The following is a 20444-nucleotide window of genomic DNA, read 5'->3' on the forward strand; positions in this document are numbered from 1 at the left end:
CTTTTCAATGGTGACATTCCATGAGAATGTCCAAGATCCTACTTTCCCGCAAGCTTTGGTTTTTCGTCTAGGAGGGGAATATCGGGAGTGTAGTCTGGTGGAGTTTTCACGAAGAATGGGGTTATATGAGGCTCATGAGACCATAACTCATGAGTTTGTTTTATTTTTTAGGGACGCCACATGTGGTTATGCGAATGGGGTTTCAGGACCAGAGTTTTGGAGCAATATCGCGGCCGGTGTGTCCAATTCCGGTGTATCCCCTAAAAGTAGCATCAAATCACGGATACATCACCTTATCCATCGCCTTATCACATTTTCTATTCACCACAAACGACATGGTGATAAGGTCACTAAGGTCAATTTGTTCTTTTTGTGGTGTATTTTACAGCCTGGCATGTGCTGTAACATTCTGTATTTTTTTGCCCGATACTTGGTAGAGTATGCAACGAGTGCTCTTCCCAGGAGCCCTATTTGTGGAGGGCACTTTGTTACGTGCTTGGCCCGATCTTATGGCCTCACAGGTCCCAGCATCACTCGTTCTTTGACATGCATGGAGGGGAACGAGTTTAGTATGGGGTATTTAGAGACAATGAAGGTGATCAATAATTATGGGACACAATGAGGGATTCTTGAGCATAATGATGATGGTGATGAACAAAAAACTGACCAACCTGAACCACAACTGACGCCGAGGTGCAGGAACGTAAGAGGAAGGGAGAAAGAGGGCAACCAATGCATGCACCCGCATGCATGGTAGGAGCACCTTTTAGGGGTGATATGGCTAGTTATTTTGACCAGTTATCTTTGAGTGTTAACTGGATTGGGGGTACCAGGGAGAACGTTGTTCAACACCTTGGGGTGGAGCAGCCGCCTCATTTGAGGTTTCATTACCCAATTTGCCCAAGGTGGACGGAGTATAGAGGACATGGAGGCGATGGAGCAGGCACTTGCGGGGTGAACGAGGATGAAGAGGATGATTGATCGTTTCTTTTAGTTTTATTATTTTAGTTTTGTTTGGTTTGGTTTTATTTTGTTTTTTTTGTTTGGGATTGTAAAACTGTTAAGATATTATGTTACTTTTCTCTTCTTGGTAGTTATTTTTTTTTTCCAAATTGCTAGGAGCGCATACAAAGGATGTCGAGATATGAGTGCATATGTGTTTAGCCGGGAGTGTTTAAAGTGGAGAGTCGAGACCCATAATTTAAATTAAGTGTGGGGTGAGTCAAGCGAGAAGAAAGTTAGAGAGAAGAGTCGAAATTAATAGGGTTAGAAGAGTCTTAATCTATTAAGACATGGGGTTTAATATAAGAATTGAAAGAAAGGTTGGAAGAAATATATTTCTGAGATTCCAGTTTTCACGTCGTGACCACTTTGTTTTTCATCTCATGAGTCAGTATATGGTGACTTTCCAAAACCCGCTCCACACAGAATTCACAACGTGAATCTTCATAAACTCATGTCGTGACTTTGTATTTTTCACAAAAGGAGTCTTATTGTTCCATCTTCATTATGTGGTTCACCACCATTCTTTTTGGGAATATTATGAAGATAATCATGGCTCATTTTCTTTACCATGCAATGTGGCGTATGCTTTCCCACATTGTTCTGTCAATGTTGCACATTTTTCTGCACCACATTTGTTGAAGATTGAAGACTGGATTCCATATTTTTCCGGTACATTACTTATCTCGCGTGTTCAAGATCCAAGTTTTTATTTCTCAAAGTCTGTATTCAAGATGCACATTCCATCCGCAGTTTTGGAGATGATCACGCCACTATCCCAGGGATTTTGTTCCTTTTTCTCCCTTCTCTTAATTTTCTATATTATTTTAAGCATACAATGAGGGCATTGTATGAAATAAGTGTGGGGTAGGGGGTAGAAAAAAGTAAATTGCTAGATAATTTGGTAAATTTTGAAATTTTTAATAATTAAATCTAGTAATAATAATTTGAACTGTAGTTTCTAGTGTTATTTGGGATGATCCGATAAGAGCTCAAATGTTTAGTGAAGCCAACACACGTTATAGTGCATTTGTGGCCTCCCTTATTTTAGTGAAATCATGGAACAAAAACATGACCTTGCTTAATTTGAGGAATGCAAAATGTTTAGCAGCCTGAACCTGAAATGTATCCAGGAAAGATATAACCAATAAAGGTTGAAGCTAAGCGCCCCTACTTAAGCATGTAGGTTTTTGAGTAATATACATAAAAAAAAGTGAGTTATACATGTAAAAAAAGAGAGAAATTACTGAAAAATTCTTGAAGATTTTAGAGTTATCAAAGTATGCAGATCAAAGATCAAATTTCCAAAGAATCAAAAGTTGAAGATACCAAAAATCATAAATATGGTGAATTCAAAGCAATCAAAGATTAAATATCAAAGAAGTGAAGAATTCCAAGAGCGTCATTGTGGTATCTAAAGTTGTAATTTCTAGATTACGTATGCTTGGGCAGCTTAACCAAAAATATCTTGAGGTTAAAAAGCTTTCTGAGGATGGATTCAGAGGGTTGCATAAAATGAGCATTGTTCGAAAGAAATGGGTAATTGTTTATGAAGATTATGAGTATTTAAAGTATGGGGGTTCATTTAGGAAAAAAATTTAGACACAAATGCATGCGTTGAGGTCTTGGCATAATGGTTGAGTTGGAATTGGATTGTTCTATGTAATGCTAGTGATGAAGGTTTGAGTTTAAATAAGTAGATTTACTTAAGGGCAAGCAAAGCCTAAGTGTGGGGTATTTTGATATTGCCATATTTATACATATTTTTAGGCAATATTTAAGTACTTTTATATATATATTTTTTGGTCATTTGCATAGAATAATGGTACTTATAAGGTTAAATTATACATTGCAGCCAAAAAGAAGACATTTTGAAGAAAGGGACTAAAAGCATTAAAGGATGGAACTTTGGAGGTTGAAGGCTTGAAAGACAAGAAAAACACCCAAAAAAGACGTACTCACAACATGAACAGTTGATGGTTCACGACGTGAGTAGAAAAAGTTAGAAGATAAGCATCCGGGTGAAGGAATCCTTGTCGATCACGATTACCTCGAGTTCACGACGTGAGTTTTAAATTCTCATGACGTGAACGGTGATTTTCCAGAAAATATATATACCCCTCTCCATTATGATTTGGGGGACTTTTGGCTGGTTTAGAAGGGTTCCTGGAGACGAAATTCAAAGGAGAAGAATACCTAGAAGCTGGTTTTAACAACAAGGAAGAAGAAGTTCATAATTTGGCTTTATAGATTGGTACACTTAAACATGTCTTTGATTACGGTTTTTGTTTGTTTAGCTATTAGTATGTCTAGCTAAATCTAGTTGCTTTTGTTAGCTAGATGAAGCTGGAAATCATGGTTTTAATGCATTAGACTTGACTTTCCTTGTTGGTGATACGCTTGTGTTGATTGATTTTACCTAACATGCTTGAATTAATTATTTGATTGCTTTAAATTCTTGTTCGGTGTAGTTAGTGAACACAAATCTGCATGAATTTGAATACCTGATAATATAGTGAACACTAGTTTATTAGAGCTAAGATCAAACCAATCTTAGATAAGTAATTGAATCATTGAATTAAACTGTGTTAGAGAACTCATATTATGACTGTAATTGTGTTTTGATTAATCAATCTTTCATGGCTCCAATCCTATTTAATAATTGATTATGTGTTAACTATTTTGTGACCATACATAGATTTAGATAAACTGATTAATAATTAGTAGATTTAGAACTAAATTGCTAATACTTCTTTAATTGGTAACCAACAGTAATAGTCCTAGCTAATGTATAACCATTGAGTGAAAGCGGATTCAAACTAACATAAGTGTTTTGTTTATTGATTGAGTTTTTGTTAAAGAATTAAGTTAGTCAGATCTTGGAGAATCAGATAAAAACCCTTTTAGCTTGTTACTAAATAAATTAATTTAATGGTAAGTAGATTAATTAATAACACTATTCCCTGTGATCGACACCCGACTTACCTATGCTATATTGTACTCTGACTAGGTAGACTGCCTACAAGTGCATAGTTAGTCTAAGTTTGTTAGGTTATAAATATTAAAATTAGTGGGTACTTCCGTGCACATCAAAACTCATCCTAGTTTCCAACCTGTGTCTGAACCTAGATACCTGAACGATTCACCCCCAATTTGGTTCGACTAAGTCCTCAAAGCGCACGCAGATTGAAGGATTCCCAATCCTTCTTACCTTCTAATGATCGATCCGTAGAAAATTGGTGCTTACATATGCTAATGCCCCATCACTAGCCAAACCCCAAAAGACCGCACAACCTCTAAAGGCTAACTGAAACTTCTCGAATCTCAACGAAACTGATAACCCCAGATTCCTTGAAATGATACGACACTCAAATCTTGATTTCCAAATAACCCACGCTCCGAACGAACCTCAACCATAGACCACTTACCTTGGCGCTTGCAAAAGCCAATCCAAGCACAAAGACTGAACTCACCGAGCCCCGACGATGCTGGATAACCACCCCGCTGAACCCTGACCGCAGACCTTCCACATGATACCCCTGAATCGATCTTTACTATAAACAAAAATAACACTGAACACTCCAAACCCGCGAACAAGAAAACATCCTTTCACTAACCACTAATAATTCATGGCATGCAAATGACATATGACCTTACTTGAAGATATAACGCCGACATAATCAAGGAAATAAACCAGAGATACACTTACCTAAACCGATGCAAGATCACAACCACAAAATAAAGATAGAACCGAAAAGATAAAAAGATACATACCCGCAACATTGCCTGCTGGAATCCTGATCTCCCCTGTATGTCACTGCAAAGTCTGAATTCTCTCCGTTGGGGCTCCTGCCCTAACCTCTCGTCCATCGGTGATCCTCAAAGTAGCTGGAGCAAGCACACTCACTGCTCCTCCCATCAACCTCGGACATTCAGAATTCTTGTGGCCCACCTAATCGTAGTGAAAACATAACGGGCTTGCTCCCTAACGACAATCCCTATTGAGGTGACCCAAACCTGCCACACTTGTAGCAGCCCAAACCGCTGGAACGACAAACCCCATCGTGTAGTTTCCCACACGTTTTGTACCAAACCCGACCTTGCTAGCCTCTCAACAGCTGATCAGAAATCTTGGGTCTCTTCCTGGGACCCTCCAATGCATGCAACTAATCTGAACCCCTCTTTTTCTAATGTGTTCCAGATCAATCTCTCGCTCTTAGGCTATCGGAATCATATCATCCAGGGTCTCGCATCCCGATATACTCACAAACTCCCTGATATCATCTTGCAGCATATCATGATACCTCACTTTCTTCATCTCATCATTTGCTGCGTATTGCGGTACTAACAAAGCCCTTTCCCTGAATTTGGCAATGATCTTTGCCACAGTCTTAGTCGTCTGGCGGAAATCAAGAAATTCTCGTGCTAACTGCTGCTCCTCAATCGTCGGCATAAATTTAGCTCGGAACTTGGTCGAGAAGTCATCCCATGACATAACATCAATAAGATCATCGCCCAACTGACTAGCAACCTCTTCTTACCAATCACGTGCCCGGTCCTTCAACAGGCAGGAAGCATATCTGAACTTCGCCTCCTCGGGGCAGAAACTCGTCTTGAATGTGTTAGCCATATCCGCTAACCACCTCATACTGACAATGGGGTCCCTCTCCCCATGGAACGCAGGAGCTCCATAAACACAAAACTCCATGAATGAAAGAGTGTGAGCTCCAATGACAGCCATAACATCTGCACGGAACGTGCCGAAGTGCTTATTTACTATTTCCGAAACACATCGAGAAATCTCCGATGAGATGAATTCCCGCAACCGCTCGCTAATCGGCTCTCTATCCGCACCTGAGCCAGAACCCAAACCAGAACCAGAACCGCCTCCCTGAGAGCTCATCTCCAAATTGAAATACCATAAACCAATGATCAAAACATACTGAAGAATCCCCCCTCAAATATCTTAGATTCTCTAGGACTCTCACCGATTTGAGTATGGATCCTATGCTTTTAGTAGTACGGGCCCAATAATACCTTGCACACCTATCCATACTTTCGTCAGCAATCCTCCTAAATCCTCTAAGTCAATTCCTCAAGCCAAAGCACCCAAACTCATTAAACCACATCACTAAGCCACTGAAGCATATCCTAAGCTTTCAAAGGTTCCCGAACCCACCAGTCCTCAGCTGCTCAATGACTCCCACCAATGTCAATTAGCTCCCTCATGAATAAAATTGCATGCATCATTGATCAGATAATTCTTCGAGTAAAAGAGTCAACCCTAGAACGGTTGGACTCAAACAAGAGTTGTGCAAAATGTCGAATAAATCACTCTAAGATTATATAACTTAGGCCACAGGCGACTTAGCGTATTCACTTAGCAGTCAATTCCCATCACTAAGAGTCCCACAAAGCACAAAGCAATCATCATTCAGAAAACGGAAAATCTAACCAACCTATTCTACTCTAGCCGTTCAATCCACTTGTCAGATATAAATACTATCATGCAATTCTAAATCTCATAAAATCAGGCGTATAAAGGTATCGCTCCTATCATATAGTAGTGTTAGATGCCATTTTTTTGCATCTTATAGGGTAGTTTTTATTATCATTTTAGCCTCATATTTTATACATTTGTATGTAATTTGTTTAAATAATGTTCAACTCATGTCTTTCATTAGAATTCCCGTACTGCTCATGTTTTTATGTCGATTTCTGATAGTTCGAGTGGAGCAGTGCTTTAGGAGAAGTTGAATGCGCGTTTGGAGCTTAAAATGGAGCTTCAAACTTATGAAGGATTATGAGGAATGCTTGCAAGATGCTTTGTTCAAGAAACATTCGATCGAATTGATCACACGAAGATAGAATCTACAATCTAAAGTTAAAGGATGCTGTTGGTAGCTTTGACCCCCTGTCAATATTTTGACCATATCTCGAGAACCGTAACTCCGATTGACGCGATTCAAAATGATAAAAAAATTAGGCGAAATTTTGGACATCATAGGCTAAACATGTGATCGCATAGTGACGATCGCATGTTGTCACTATGCGATCACATGGGGCCTTTACGTGATCACAGGTTTGGTCGCAGCATGGATTTCAGGTTTTTTTGTGCCAAAAATTCATCCGGGAGTGAAAAATCAATACATGCGACCGCAGGTTGTGTACATGCAATCGCAGGTTGGCCAAAAAGTGTCAAAATAGTATCCTACTTCATTAAAAAGGCCCGTGATGCTTTTATTTTAAAACCTGCGATCAGAACCTCAATACATGCAATCGCATGTTATCCGTTTCTTGTTCCGGAAGCTTCCAACTTGAGAGTAAATACAACCCTCATAATCAATTGTAAGGGTTGGACCATTCCAGATGAAGAAAACCACTTCAAAAGGCGATTTTTGAGTTCTTTCAGCGAATTTTGGATATTTGAAGACTGTGAATCATCTCACACATTTAGTTTATCTAAATTGATCAGTAATGTTTCTTTTATCTAGTTTGATTTTGTTTTTGGCCATGTATGGCTAAACCCTAGTTTTGAGTTCTGCAAAGTCAAGTACTTTTCATGTGATTGATCGTTAGATCTGGTTTTTTGTTTTGTGTTTCTATCTAGATTCTTCAGTTTTGTTCTTAGTGAATGTTTGATTTTGATTCTTGTTAGTCTGATCACCTAGCAAGGGTTTTATCATTCCAGTTAATCAGTTAATAGAATCTGTAATTGTTCTAATTAATTGGTAATAAGTAACAAGTAATAAATCAGTTCTGTGTTTAGGATTTGACTTTATTATAAACTATAAAAATCATATCTTTACGCTTCCGAGCTTGTGAGAAGTATTGGGTATTGCTGTGAATTTTACACAGATCATAAAGTTGCGTTTCTGATTTAATTAAGAGCTTGTTTAATTGAAAAGTAAAAAGTTAGGGTTAATTGAAGAGCTTGTTTTGGTTAACTAATGTAGGTAAAAGAGAAATTACAAGAGCTTGTTAGTTTTTCTCAGTACCAGCTTAGATAGAATGCATATCAAATAATCAGATATGGGTTAGTTACATGATTAGGAAAGTCGCAGTAGAATTGAAAACGTTTTTATTATTGATTTTCATTTAGTTTAATATCATTGCAATTTTAGTTTTTAGTTTGATTCAAATCGCACATTTATATTCTGTTTCTTGACTAGATTGTGCCTACTACAAAAAGGCATTGACCATTAGGTTGTGTCCCTGAGGATTCGACCCTGCTTCTGTGTGATATAATTTTAGTGCAATCAGTAGTGATAATTTATTTGCTTAATATCCATGCGACAACGTGTTAACAAGTACTGAGCAGTCCTTAGCCCTAATCTAGCATGAAATTCTCATAATCATATCATATATCATAAATAACATGCATTGGTATTTTGGGGATCACTTACTTGAGCTCGGCCGACTGCACGCATCACATTCCTTTCTTTGTTTAGAAATTTCCTTTTAATTAAATATTTATTTATAAAATTTTTCACCAAATCCTCAATTTGAATTCAGACATACACGAGAGTATGCCCGAATCCCTCAAACCAAGGCTTTGATACCAACTTGTAACGACCCAAAAGTCCAAGGTAAAAATTTCATTTTTGATATAATTAAAAAACCATTGTAACATCGTTTAAAAAATTTAAAAACATTTCAAATAAAACAATTATCAGAGTCCAATCCCAAAGATTACATATTGCGGAAAACACGGGTGTATGCACTACGATCGTCCCGAGCTCTTTCATTTAAAAACTGGAGTACCTGAAACAAAAACTGAAAACCATAAGAACAAATCTTAATGAGCTCCCCAAATAACACATATCATACATATCCAATGATCCATACAAGTTATACATAACTGCAAGCCATACATATCATTCATATATCATAATCAATAAAGATGCCATGTGTCGCACATAGTCTTGCCATTATGCCTCGAGCTGCCTCGTGGTCTTCTGTCATACCCCCAAACCAGAACTGCAAAAACGTTCAGGGGCGGAGGATGTCATGTACAGTATCACAACAATTGCATAATGGTAATCAAAGTACAACAACCATGTATTGATAAAGTATAAGTTTTTACATATGTGTTTAAGTCGTTGTATATATGACACCAAAATGTATATAGCAAAAACTAAAAGATGTTACTCTATAATGCTCCATTTTCTCAAAAACCCGTGGATGTACCTGTTTACTATTTTGTTGAGAATACAAGTATTTTTGAAAAGAGTGTCAACAATTAAGTTGGTGAGTTCATAAGCATGTTTGTAACTGAAATTTGTTATTTGTTCCTTGAAAATGTAAGTATGTTTCCCGAAAAATTCTATATTTTTTGTTGTAATATGTTGAAATCAAAACTTATAAATGTTTATCGTACTCTGAGATAGTAAAATGTTGTTTTAGTTCACATAAAACCATGAAAGTATGTTTTCTATGTACTGGAATAGTATTCTGTATATGTACTTGTATGAAAACGGTGAAATTATAAATGTTTGGACTCACCAGTTGTACTTGTAAAATACTGTATTATAGTCTTATTATTTAATAAAACTATGTGAAGTTGTTACTTATTCATACACTAATCGTATTGTTCGATAACAAATTATGAGTTATTATAACCATGCTTGATGACCTAAGATGGCCTAAACACGACGTTCTTCAGGCGTTGCAATCGGTACGACATTTGTCACCTCAGGCATGATGGCCTAGCTGTTGCAAGCAGCTCAGGTGTAGGATTGTCAGTCCCGTACAGATCTATGCACAAGTGTCACACTCCCCCTCCAGGAGACTCTGGTTATAATTTCAGGACTTGATTGATACTTAGATAAGTACATGAAGTGTGTCTCACAAATGCTATATTGACAGTTACATGTAGAATAATGAAAAATTACTTTATAATAGATAAACTATAAATATATCTCATAAACTATATTTATTATAGTTTATATGTTTGTTTTCCATAATGTTTACTGAGTATGTAAAGTAGTGCATATGACCCATAAACTATACCTATTATAGTTTATATGTCTTGGTTTTCTGTATTGTATTCTGAACTTTGAAAAGCAATATGTAAGTTCCATAAACTATACCTATTATAGTTTAGATTATTATGCTTTACTGAAACAAAAACCTTTTATTGCTAATAATTCGACAAGTTTATATTATAAAATATGCGATACAGTTGTTTTGTGAAATTCAACATTTACATCCAAATGGTAATAAAATAGTTTGCAAAAATTATATTTTTGTTTAACAAGTATTAAATCATTTTATACTTATATAAATATAATATTTATATAATTATGATAAAATAGATAGTCGAATGAATAATTCTACGTCAAGCCCACAACCAAACAAGAAATAGAAAATGAAGCCAAATTATCAATTCTAAGCCTATTGATTCTTAATTATATAATTTATACATATATAAATATATATTTTTAATAATGGTAATGGTTACTAAATATTGAAAACATTTAGATATAAAACAAATTCTCTTGTGTTACACTTATATTCCCCTAAAACAGTGAAAAATCATTAAAATGTGGGGATATGAACTCACCTTGAGTGTGATAGCGGTTTTGTTACCGGAATAGTAACGATAACTTCAATTTAGAACGCGAAATGATTGTCGTATCCTAACATTTTTAAACACATATTAATGGGTATAAATTAGGTAATCTAATAATTTAAAGTGTTATATAACACTAGTTTTATGAATAAAACTTACCAAAGTTTGAAACAAATTTGATGTGAAGATCTTGGAATCAAAAGGAAATACGCTAATTTTTGGGAGAATTTTGTGAAATTAGTCGTCCACTGGAAGTATATAATGCAGAATGATCCCTTTTTGGTTGCTTAAGTATGAAGAAATATGAGGCGGTTATAAGCTAAATATCTAGGGTTTTCGGTCGAGAACTCTACCCGAGAAAGGAGATTGCGGTCCGAGGGATGTTTGCGGTCCGAAGGATGCTTGCGGTCCGAATCATGTTTGCGGTGGTGATTTCGGTCCGAAGCAAAAGGGCACCTGCGAGGGTTTTCGGTCCAAGCCGAGAACCGTTTTCGGTCCAAGGGTGGGTCTCTAAGCGAGATTTCTCGAATTTTGGTGTATTTGATTTCTTTACCAAAAATATAAAATAAAGTTATTTCCCAAATAATAAATCAAATATTATTTTTAATTATTTGACTTTTATTTAACAAGTTTAACTTTTGTTGACCTTGGTTGACTTTTGTTGACTTTTACAGACTTGAAAAATAACGGGTTCTTACATCTTACTTGCCAAGCCGGGAGCCACAACCCTAGGTCTTACAGACAAGTGCCAGGAGCCACCTCCGAGTCTTCCATGCAAGTGTTACAAAGACAACTAGCATACAATCTACTCTACTTAACTAATTAGCATACACTGTGCCAGGAGTTGCCTCCTGGTCTTTCATAAATAATTCCAAGGGCCAACCCCTGGGTCTTCCTACAATCTATAAACAAATGGGCCGACATTGGTCATTTCGACCCATAACAATGACGAAACTCACCTCGAACGTTGAAGCTCACTGCATGCAATCGCTAGCTGTTTCCCTGACGATTTCCTAACTAACAATTACCAAAACGACATCCAATTAGCGACTGAATTCCAAACCATGAGCCAAAAGCCAGACTTAGGGTAAAATGGCCATTTTACCCCTATCCCATTAAGACTCATAACCAAGGCCTAAGCCCAAAACCAACCATGCCCAAACTATAAGATCCATAAAAGCCGATTAATGGCCCAATTTTCCAAATTGGGCCCAAACCCTTACATGGGCATTTCCCTAAAGCTCATTTACTTCTCTGAACCAATACCCATAACCATAGCTAGCCCGACAAAGTCCATACACTACAAACCCATAAGATAGCCCGAACCCGAAAAGGCCCACAAGGCCAAATAATGCTCAAATCCATCATGGACCTAACCCGAGAAGGCCTAATAATCAAAAAGGCCTAAAATATTGAACGATCTACCCTAGTTAACTCTTGGTTCATGGTCTAAACCCCCAAAAGTCAACAAAATGAGATGAGTCAGCGAGGCCGAGTACACCCTGTGTACTCATCAGGTACGCCAAGCGTACACCCGCTAGGGCCAGTACGTGTCGTGTACCAGGTGGGTACGCCCAACATACTACCCTGGATTCCAAACTTCTTTAATAAGCATTTAATCACTTCACCCCTTGCTCCAACTTTCCAGTCCGACTCCTAAAGTTGAATTTTCAAGTAAAGCTGGCAACTATACTAAAATTTATGGCTTAGAGCTCAAAAGAGTTTAATGGATGGTCTTAACTCATGCTTGAACTCAAAAACTCCAAAAAGCTTGCACCTTTACGAAAGAGGGAACCATACAATGCCCAGATCTACTAGATTGAGCTCCTAGAACGAAAGTAGCTCACCAAGACCAAGCAAAAATACTAAAATGGCCAAAAACCAACCCAAAGTACATCTATGAAATGAATAGCCAAGATAGAGACTTTATACCTTGAAAGTCTCGAAATGGAGATGTTAACACTGGATCTCCAAGCTCTCCTCCAGAAGTTGAGTCTTTCACCTTGTTCTTCTCTTAAACAAACCACCAAGAATCTTCTATCAAGCCTCAAGCTTCACCAAAGGCACTCTAGGGTTTCATGGACGCAAAAAGGGGTGGAGGCTGACCTAAAATGACCCAAGCAAGGATATAATGTTGCTTATATAGGGTAGGAACCCCGAAATTAGGGTTTTAGTCTGAAGGGAGTACGCACCGCGTACATCTTAGTATGCTCGACGTACTCACAAACCACCTGCAACCACTTAGCCTTTTACGCTAGGCGTACCCAGTCGAACATGTGCATGCATCCTTGCATGCATGGGACTGACCTGTCAAATATTTCCATTAGGGTCCAATTCTGCCAAAACCTTCAAAGTACCATAACTCCCTCATTCTAGGTCCATTTCCATTGAACCTTATATCCGCGAAAAAGAGGCGAGAAGCCCTACGCTCCTAATAACTCATCCAAGCCTTAAAACCTTCCCGAATTAAACCCAAAATGCATAAAATACTGAGATGCCCAATTAGAATCATACCCTTGGCTCCGAAGACACACTCGAATATTTGGATTACTTATACCATGACAACTACATCCATATTGGGGTAAATCCTTCCTTTCTTGAAGCCCTAGGCCTCATGATAACTGATGACTGGGCCGCAGTCCCTAGCAACGGAGGGATTCCAGAACAGAGTATTACAACTTCACATATTGAAAGCACCAGTGGTATTAAATACTATATCATATTTCTTGATGACTTTGCTCATTATTTTTACGTGTATCCATTACATACTAAATATGATGTCTTTGATAAATTTGTGCACTTTCATGCCTTTGTTAAAAGTCATTTCCAGACGGAGATTAAAACTTTCCAATGTCAAAGCGGGCGAATATAATAACCAAAAAGTTCATCAACTTTGTGATCTAAATGTTATCCTCATTAGGTTTACATGCCTATATACCTTCCAACAAAACAGTAAATTCAAACACATGCTTCACACTCTTAATAACATCGTTCACATTCTCTTTTTTCAAGCTCAAATTTCACCCAATTGATAGGTAGAAGCTCTTCACATTGCTGCTCATCTCACAAACATTCTTCCATTTACCACCATAGACAATGACACACTATTTCATAAAATTTATAACAAACAACCTACGTATGATCATTTGCAACTATTTGGATGTCTTTTATTTCCCAACATTGTTGTTCGTCACAAATCCCCCCCCCCCCCCCCACCCCCACCCTCGTTCCACACCATGTATTCTTTTAGGATACCCCACAATTAATAAGGATTACACATGTCTTAATTTTGACACAAATCAAGTCATTATCTCTCGCCATGTGGTCTTCGATGAGATTATATTTCCCTTTAGATCAATGACACCAAATATTGCTCCATCTTATTCCTTTCTCGTTATTGTGGAGACTGCCAACCCTTTATTTATATCATCTCCTTATGAAGGTGGATCTCCTCACGATACCACATCTCCCTCGCCTAATTTCTTCGTTGCCACCTCATCCTCGGCTCCAACAACATCGACATCCCTACTTCATCTTTTCACAGTCCATTGGGCTTTCCTACTCAAATCATCCCATCTTTGATAACCTCAACTCCGTCATCTCCGATTAGTCCAAACAACCTCAACAACCATTATTCATCTATCTCTCCTAGTTCTTCTACTATCTCTCTTGATGTCACCTATAATCAATCACAACACCCTATGTTTACTAGATCCAAACTCGATATTTTCAAACCAACTTGAAGGTAAATCTTCATGTGGACTCCTAACCTCATCTCCCTAAAAATTATTTAAAGGCATTTAAAGATCCCAACTAACTTAACGTGATGACAAAAGAATATATTCTTGTTATCACAAACAAAACTTGGGTACTTGTGTTGCAACCACCTAACATTAATATTATTAATTATATTTGTCTATTTAAGAAAAAAGCTTAATGCATGTGGCACTCTTTCTAGATTCAAAGTTGTTTAGTTGCTAATGGACGCAGCTAGAGACCCGATATAGATTATAACGAGACATTCGTCCATGTTGCTAAGCATACCACTTCCACATTGTTCTCAGTATTGGCATTATTAACAGTGGCCTATTTAACAACTTGATGTCATGAATGAATTTTTACATGGGCACCTTCATGAGACAGGTAGATGCAACAAGCGTATGGTTTTCGTGATCTATTAAATCCTAATCATGTTTGCTTACTTCATAGATCTCTCTATGGTCTAAGCAAGCACCTCATGCTTGGATTCAACGGTTTGCCTTATTTATCTCACGTATTGGTTTTGTCCATAACAGGTGTGATTCATCTCTTTTTATCTATAAACAAGTCTCTCATATGACATACCTTATTTTTTTATGTGGACGATATTATTCTCATTGACACTTCTACTTAGTTGTTGGCTCATATCACCTCCTTATTAAGTGCTGAGTTTACAATGAACGATCTTGGTGATTTTCATTACTTTCTTCGTATTTTTCCTACCCGATCATCTACATTTTTATTTTTATCTCAACACAAGTATGCTATTGACATTCTTGAACATGCTTCTATGATTAATTGTAAATTTGCTCGCACTCCGATAGATCTGTCTGCAAGAGATTTGATGGCTTTGGCCCTCCTGTCGAGGACCTTACTTTATATCGGAGCTTAGCCGGTGCTCTGTAGTACCTCACATTTACCCGACCATACATCATTCATGATGATTACTGTATTTTGCCCACTAGACTTACTCGAGCTTCCCCACCAGGGAGTTTTGTCCCCACCCAAACCTGACGCTAGAAAACCACTTTTTCGGACATATTTTTGTTCAATGACAACATTTTCCAACGACTCTTCGTCGAGATTCTGCCAGCCCTGACGACCAATATTTTTATGTTTTTCGACTTGCTTTTGCCTGATCTACAAACCTCACGAGCCGTTTCGTTGAAAAGAAGTGTCGTTTGTGAAGTGACGAATTGCGATCAAGTTTCCGATCTCGACAATAGTTTCAATACATGCTATGAAAGTGAGTTCATGTCCCCATTTTAAAATCATTGATGCTTCCGGGGGAGAATACATGCAAAATACTCATTGTTTTATATAAACGTATTAGTCTATTATTTAAATCGTTATATAATTATTAAATTGGTTTTATATATATATATATATATATATATATATATATATATATATATATATATATATATATATGTGTGTGTGTGTGTGTGTTTGATAGAAACTGGTTATTTTAAATAATAACACACTTGTTTTTCCAAACCACATACATATATTTCATGATTATTAGCAAAATAGATATTAAATATTTATTATAGACTATACTTATGAATGATAAAATCGTTATATTTATATAGTTTATAATTTGTCAAATATTTGTTGTATTGTTAAAAACAGTAATTATACATCTATTTAGACTTGTACATATATTTGGTATTGTTGGTTTTAAGCAAGTTAAAACATGGATTTACTCGGATTATAACCGTTACGCCGCCCGAATTTTGATAGAACTATATGTTCGGTTAAAAATTCTTAGTCTAGTAACTTAAGGTTTTAGACACAGACACTCACTCACTACAACATTAACACCCTATGGCGACGACGAATTCGGACTCTATCCCGACGACTTGTCGTCGGCATAGGGTATACCGACGACATGTATGACGACATGTCATCACGATAGAGTCGTCAGCATAGTTGTGTCGGCATAGGTCAAGAGTGTCGTCGGTATAGATGTCGTCGACATTGGTGAATCTATAGTGACGACGTGTCATCGGGATAGGTTCTTGTCAATCATATTTTCAGGGATAAAAAATAAAGTTTTATTAATTACCTATAGCGATGACTAGTCGTCGGTAAAGCTATTGCGACGACTTGTTGTCGCCACAGGGTCTGTCTATTACGATGACAAGTCGTTGCTATAGGGTTTTAACAGGAGCCAATGACATACCTATAGCGACGACATGTCGTCGGGATAGGTACTGTTTGTATTTTTTTTCAATTTTGCAGATTTAGTACATTGCCATTCCTGCATTTTTAACAAATCCAAAACACATTCCAACATATATCAGTTGAAATACATTAACTAAGTACCATTGTTCAACATCAAATTCAAGTAGTTAACTAACATTGTGAAAAACACTAAAAAACATCAAACATCATTATCATAATCATATCCTTCTCCTTCTTCTCCTTCTCCTTCATCTCCTTCTCCTTCTCCTTCTTCTTCCATCCTTTCGTCAACTTGTTGAGAGGTAGTTGCTTGTGTGTTAGAGTTGAATAGAAAGTTAGGAAGTGGTGGTGGTTGGAAGCCCGGAATACATGCCGCCAATGATGCATTATATCGTTGCAAGTATTCTTGCATTTGTTGTGCATCAAATTGGGATTGAGATTGGGGTTGAGATTAGGACGATTTTGAAGTGGAAGGTTGTTTATTAGGAATTAAACCGAAGTTGGCGGTTGGTCTCCTACCCACCCCGCGAGCATGTCCGTGTCTCGTCCCAAGGGCACGTTCTAAACATTCTTCCTCGTCTACTATTCCGCCTTCCCCAACCTCGCTTAGCATTTTCTCATATTCTTCTTGAATTTTTTCCTAAAATAAAGAAAACAATAAACATACGTTAATTAAAACAAACAACTAAACTTAAACATTAAAATAATAATAATATTCCTTAAACAAAAAACTATAATTAATAATAATAATAATATATTTAAACAACAAATTCATTTCGTTCATCACTTACCCAATCTTCTTGTGCTCGACTTGTATACCAACCCGAACCTTCTTTGTAGCGCATTTGTCTCCAACCCTCAATATGTTGCGGCTTCATTCCCATTATTTCCTATAATAAGTGAAATCAATAAATATAACAAATGTTACTAACACTTTTAACTAATACTATAATATTTTATTACCTCTAAATAACGTCGTTGAGCATAGGGTCTACATCCATGAGCACTTGTGTGCGGAAGTTTCGACCTACAAATTTTATTTTTTTCCGACGTGCGTCTGTATTCATCGGTCAAAAATAACAAATCAATCATTTTGTTCCAAGCTTCGGCGGACCAATCGGTCGGTGGACATCTTCTTGCCCTTTCCACATCATGATATCCACCAACGCTATCAAAATGATTTTTCATATCATGCTTGCGGTCTCGATAAGCTCTTTGCATGTCTGCTTACCCGCTCGAAGGGGTTCCCACAAGTCTGTGCCCCGGTACCTATTTATATCAAAATAAGTCTACAAAAGGAAAAACATATTTGATTAGTAAAAAAGTATTTAATAAGTGTAAAATTCAATATGTATAAAATATATTGTATACTTACTTCTAGCTCGGGATATAAATCTTTTTTGAATTTGATAGGAACACGACGCCAAGTATGATAATGCAACGGTACATTTGATCCCACTAGATTTGAGATCAGTCTAACAAACATTTGCCCGTTGTCCCCCACAAATCGGTACGTCCGCCCGGAGATATCAATTTGCAAATCCAAAGGATTACACTTGTTGTTTTCATACTCTTCGTACAAATTTAAGTTTCTCCCTTTGCCACGCTTATTCACATTCACATTCTTCGCTTGTGCTACATTTACATATAGAATTGAAAATTTAGAAATTTAAAACTTTAATATATCTAAGACTTAAAAATTTCATGTAACTTACAAGATTGGCAACCCGATGGTACACCGCGTACGACCCCGTGTGGTGGTTTATCCCCACCGTCTCCTCCATGTCCCCTCGCGACTTCTGCCATCTGTTTAACAAATATTATAAACATTCAAAATATATAATAAAGCTAATTATAAATAAGCAACATTTGAAAATTTAACAAATATTATAAACATTCAAAATATATAATAAAGCTAATTATAAATAAGCAATCAGTATATATAATAACTACGACATACCGTCAATCAAATTCATCACTAGAACAATATACATGTACAACATCATCATCACTGTCATATTTTTCATTATTTATTTCTTCATCTGAAGAGTACGTATCACCATCATCATTGTCATCGTTAATGAAATTGTCATCGTTTATAGTTGGAGCAACATTCCTCCTAGCAACCACACTTGATTCGCCAACTTCACCTAAAGTCGTCTGCATAGGCAAGGTGCCGAACTCGACAACCAAGGTAAAATCAGTTGATTGAGTGTCATTTACGACATCTATCTCATTCACAACACCGATACTTGGATGATTCCAAAGTTTCTGATGATGAACCTCTTCCACAACTCTCCAGTTATCGTTTTTAGTAGGATCTTGGAGATAAAATACTTGTTTTGCTTGTGTGGCTAAGATGTATTGTTGATCATCATACCACGTTTTACCAACATACCATTCATGACTTGTGTCGATAAGAACCATATTATTTATAGTTTGTAAACTTCCATTACGTAATGACGCATTGAACCATTTACTACGAAATAGTACAACTGATTTATCATATAAATAATGCAACTCTATAATCTCCTCTAATTGACCATAGAATGGTGTACCGTCTTCTCCAAATGTAACAACACCACTATTTTGAGTAGTGCGTCAGAGATCAGGACTATTCACGACAAATCGAACACCATTTACTATGCACGTAGTGTAAGAATATGCACGCAACGGACCATATGCCAATGCCTTTAATTCATCAGTACAGTCCGAAGGCATATCTTTTTGGAGACGATAAATCTGTAAGGAAATATAAGATTGTATGTTTAAGTAATAAATTAGTTTTACATTATAAATATATAACATACTTACCTTTTCTTTGAACCATGAAGGAAATTCCATTTTGAAATCACATTCAGGCAATTCTAATTTGAATTCATTGAATATGGGACAGAATAATTAGAATAGTTAAAATATAGTATAACACTATGGAAAATGTAGTTAATAGAGCAGAAGCTTATGATTTGTAGCTTCTCATCTCATCCTCATCGTAATTATTTAACACAAACCAATGCAATATTTTTGGCCTCTTTACAAAGTTCGGCGATTTTTTTAGCCGACATTGTTCGACATTGTGAGGAGAACACAGAAAATTGCCTTTTTGGAAGGCCCGGATCATCATTTCTATCAAAACGGTTGAATTTAGTTTGCATACCCTCAAGATACATAGATCAGAATGTCAAACCTTCGTCTGCAACATAACCCTCTACTATTGAACCTTCGCCGGTTGGAAAGTTGAGGCAGGAAAAGGGCGGTGGTGCTTCACCACCAGTTAACTGTCATACACACCAAAAAAAATCTCAAATTCGGGGTAAAACTCAATAGCACACATCAAGATTCAACGAAATAGGAGTAGAAAAGGTTTACCTGGGGCTAATCACCGGCTAATTGACGAGGAATCGGAGTTTCGTCGGAGAGCAAATCCTTGTGCGTCGCTGTGCAAATGAACGAGAAAGCTACGCATTATTTAGGGTAAACCCCTATGTCGATGACATGTCGTCGGTATAGGGTAAAGTAAACGATGCCGTTTCAATTATTTGCAGAAACAAAACAAAAATAAAAATTAAAAACCTATAGCGACGACATGTCGTCGGTATAGGGAAAAGTAAACGATGTCGTTTCAATTATTTGCGGAAACAAAAAAAAAATAAAAACCTTTGGCGACGACATGTCGTCGGTACAGCTTACACAAAACTACATCATTTTGTTTTTCTGACATCTATATTAAAAATAATTGAAAAATATAGTTTTTTATACCTATACCGACGACATGTCGTCGGTATAGAGTTTCAGATGACCGCCAATATTTTTGTCGTTCCCGCCATACTTGTGCCGACGACGTATCGTCGGAATAGAGTTCTTGGTCAACTTAAATTGGTCAAAGTTCGCAAAAGGTATGGCGACGACTAGTCATCGGGAT

The sequence above is a fragment of the Lactuca sativa genome, chromosome 4, assembly GCF_002870075.4.
Source record: "Lactuca sativa cultivar Salinas chromosome 4, Lsat_Salinas_v11, whole genome shotgun sequence".
NCBI lineage: Eukaryota > Viridiplantae > Streptophyta > Magnoliopsida > Asterales > Asteraceae > Lactuca > Lactuca sativa.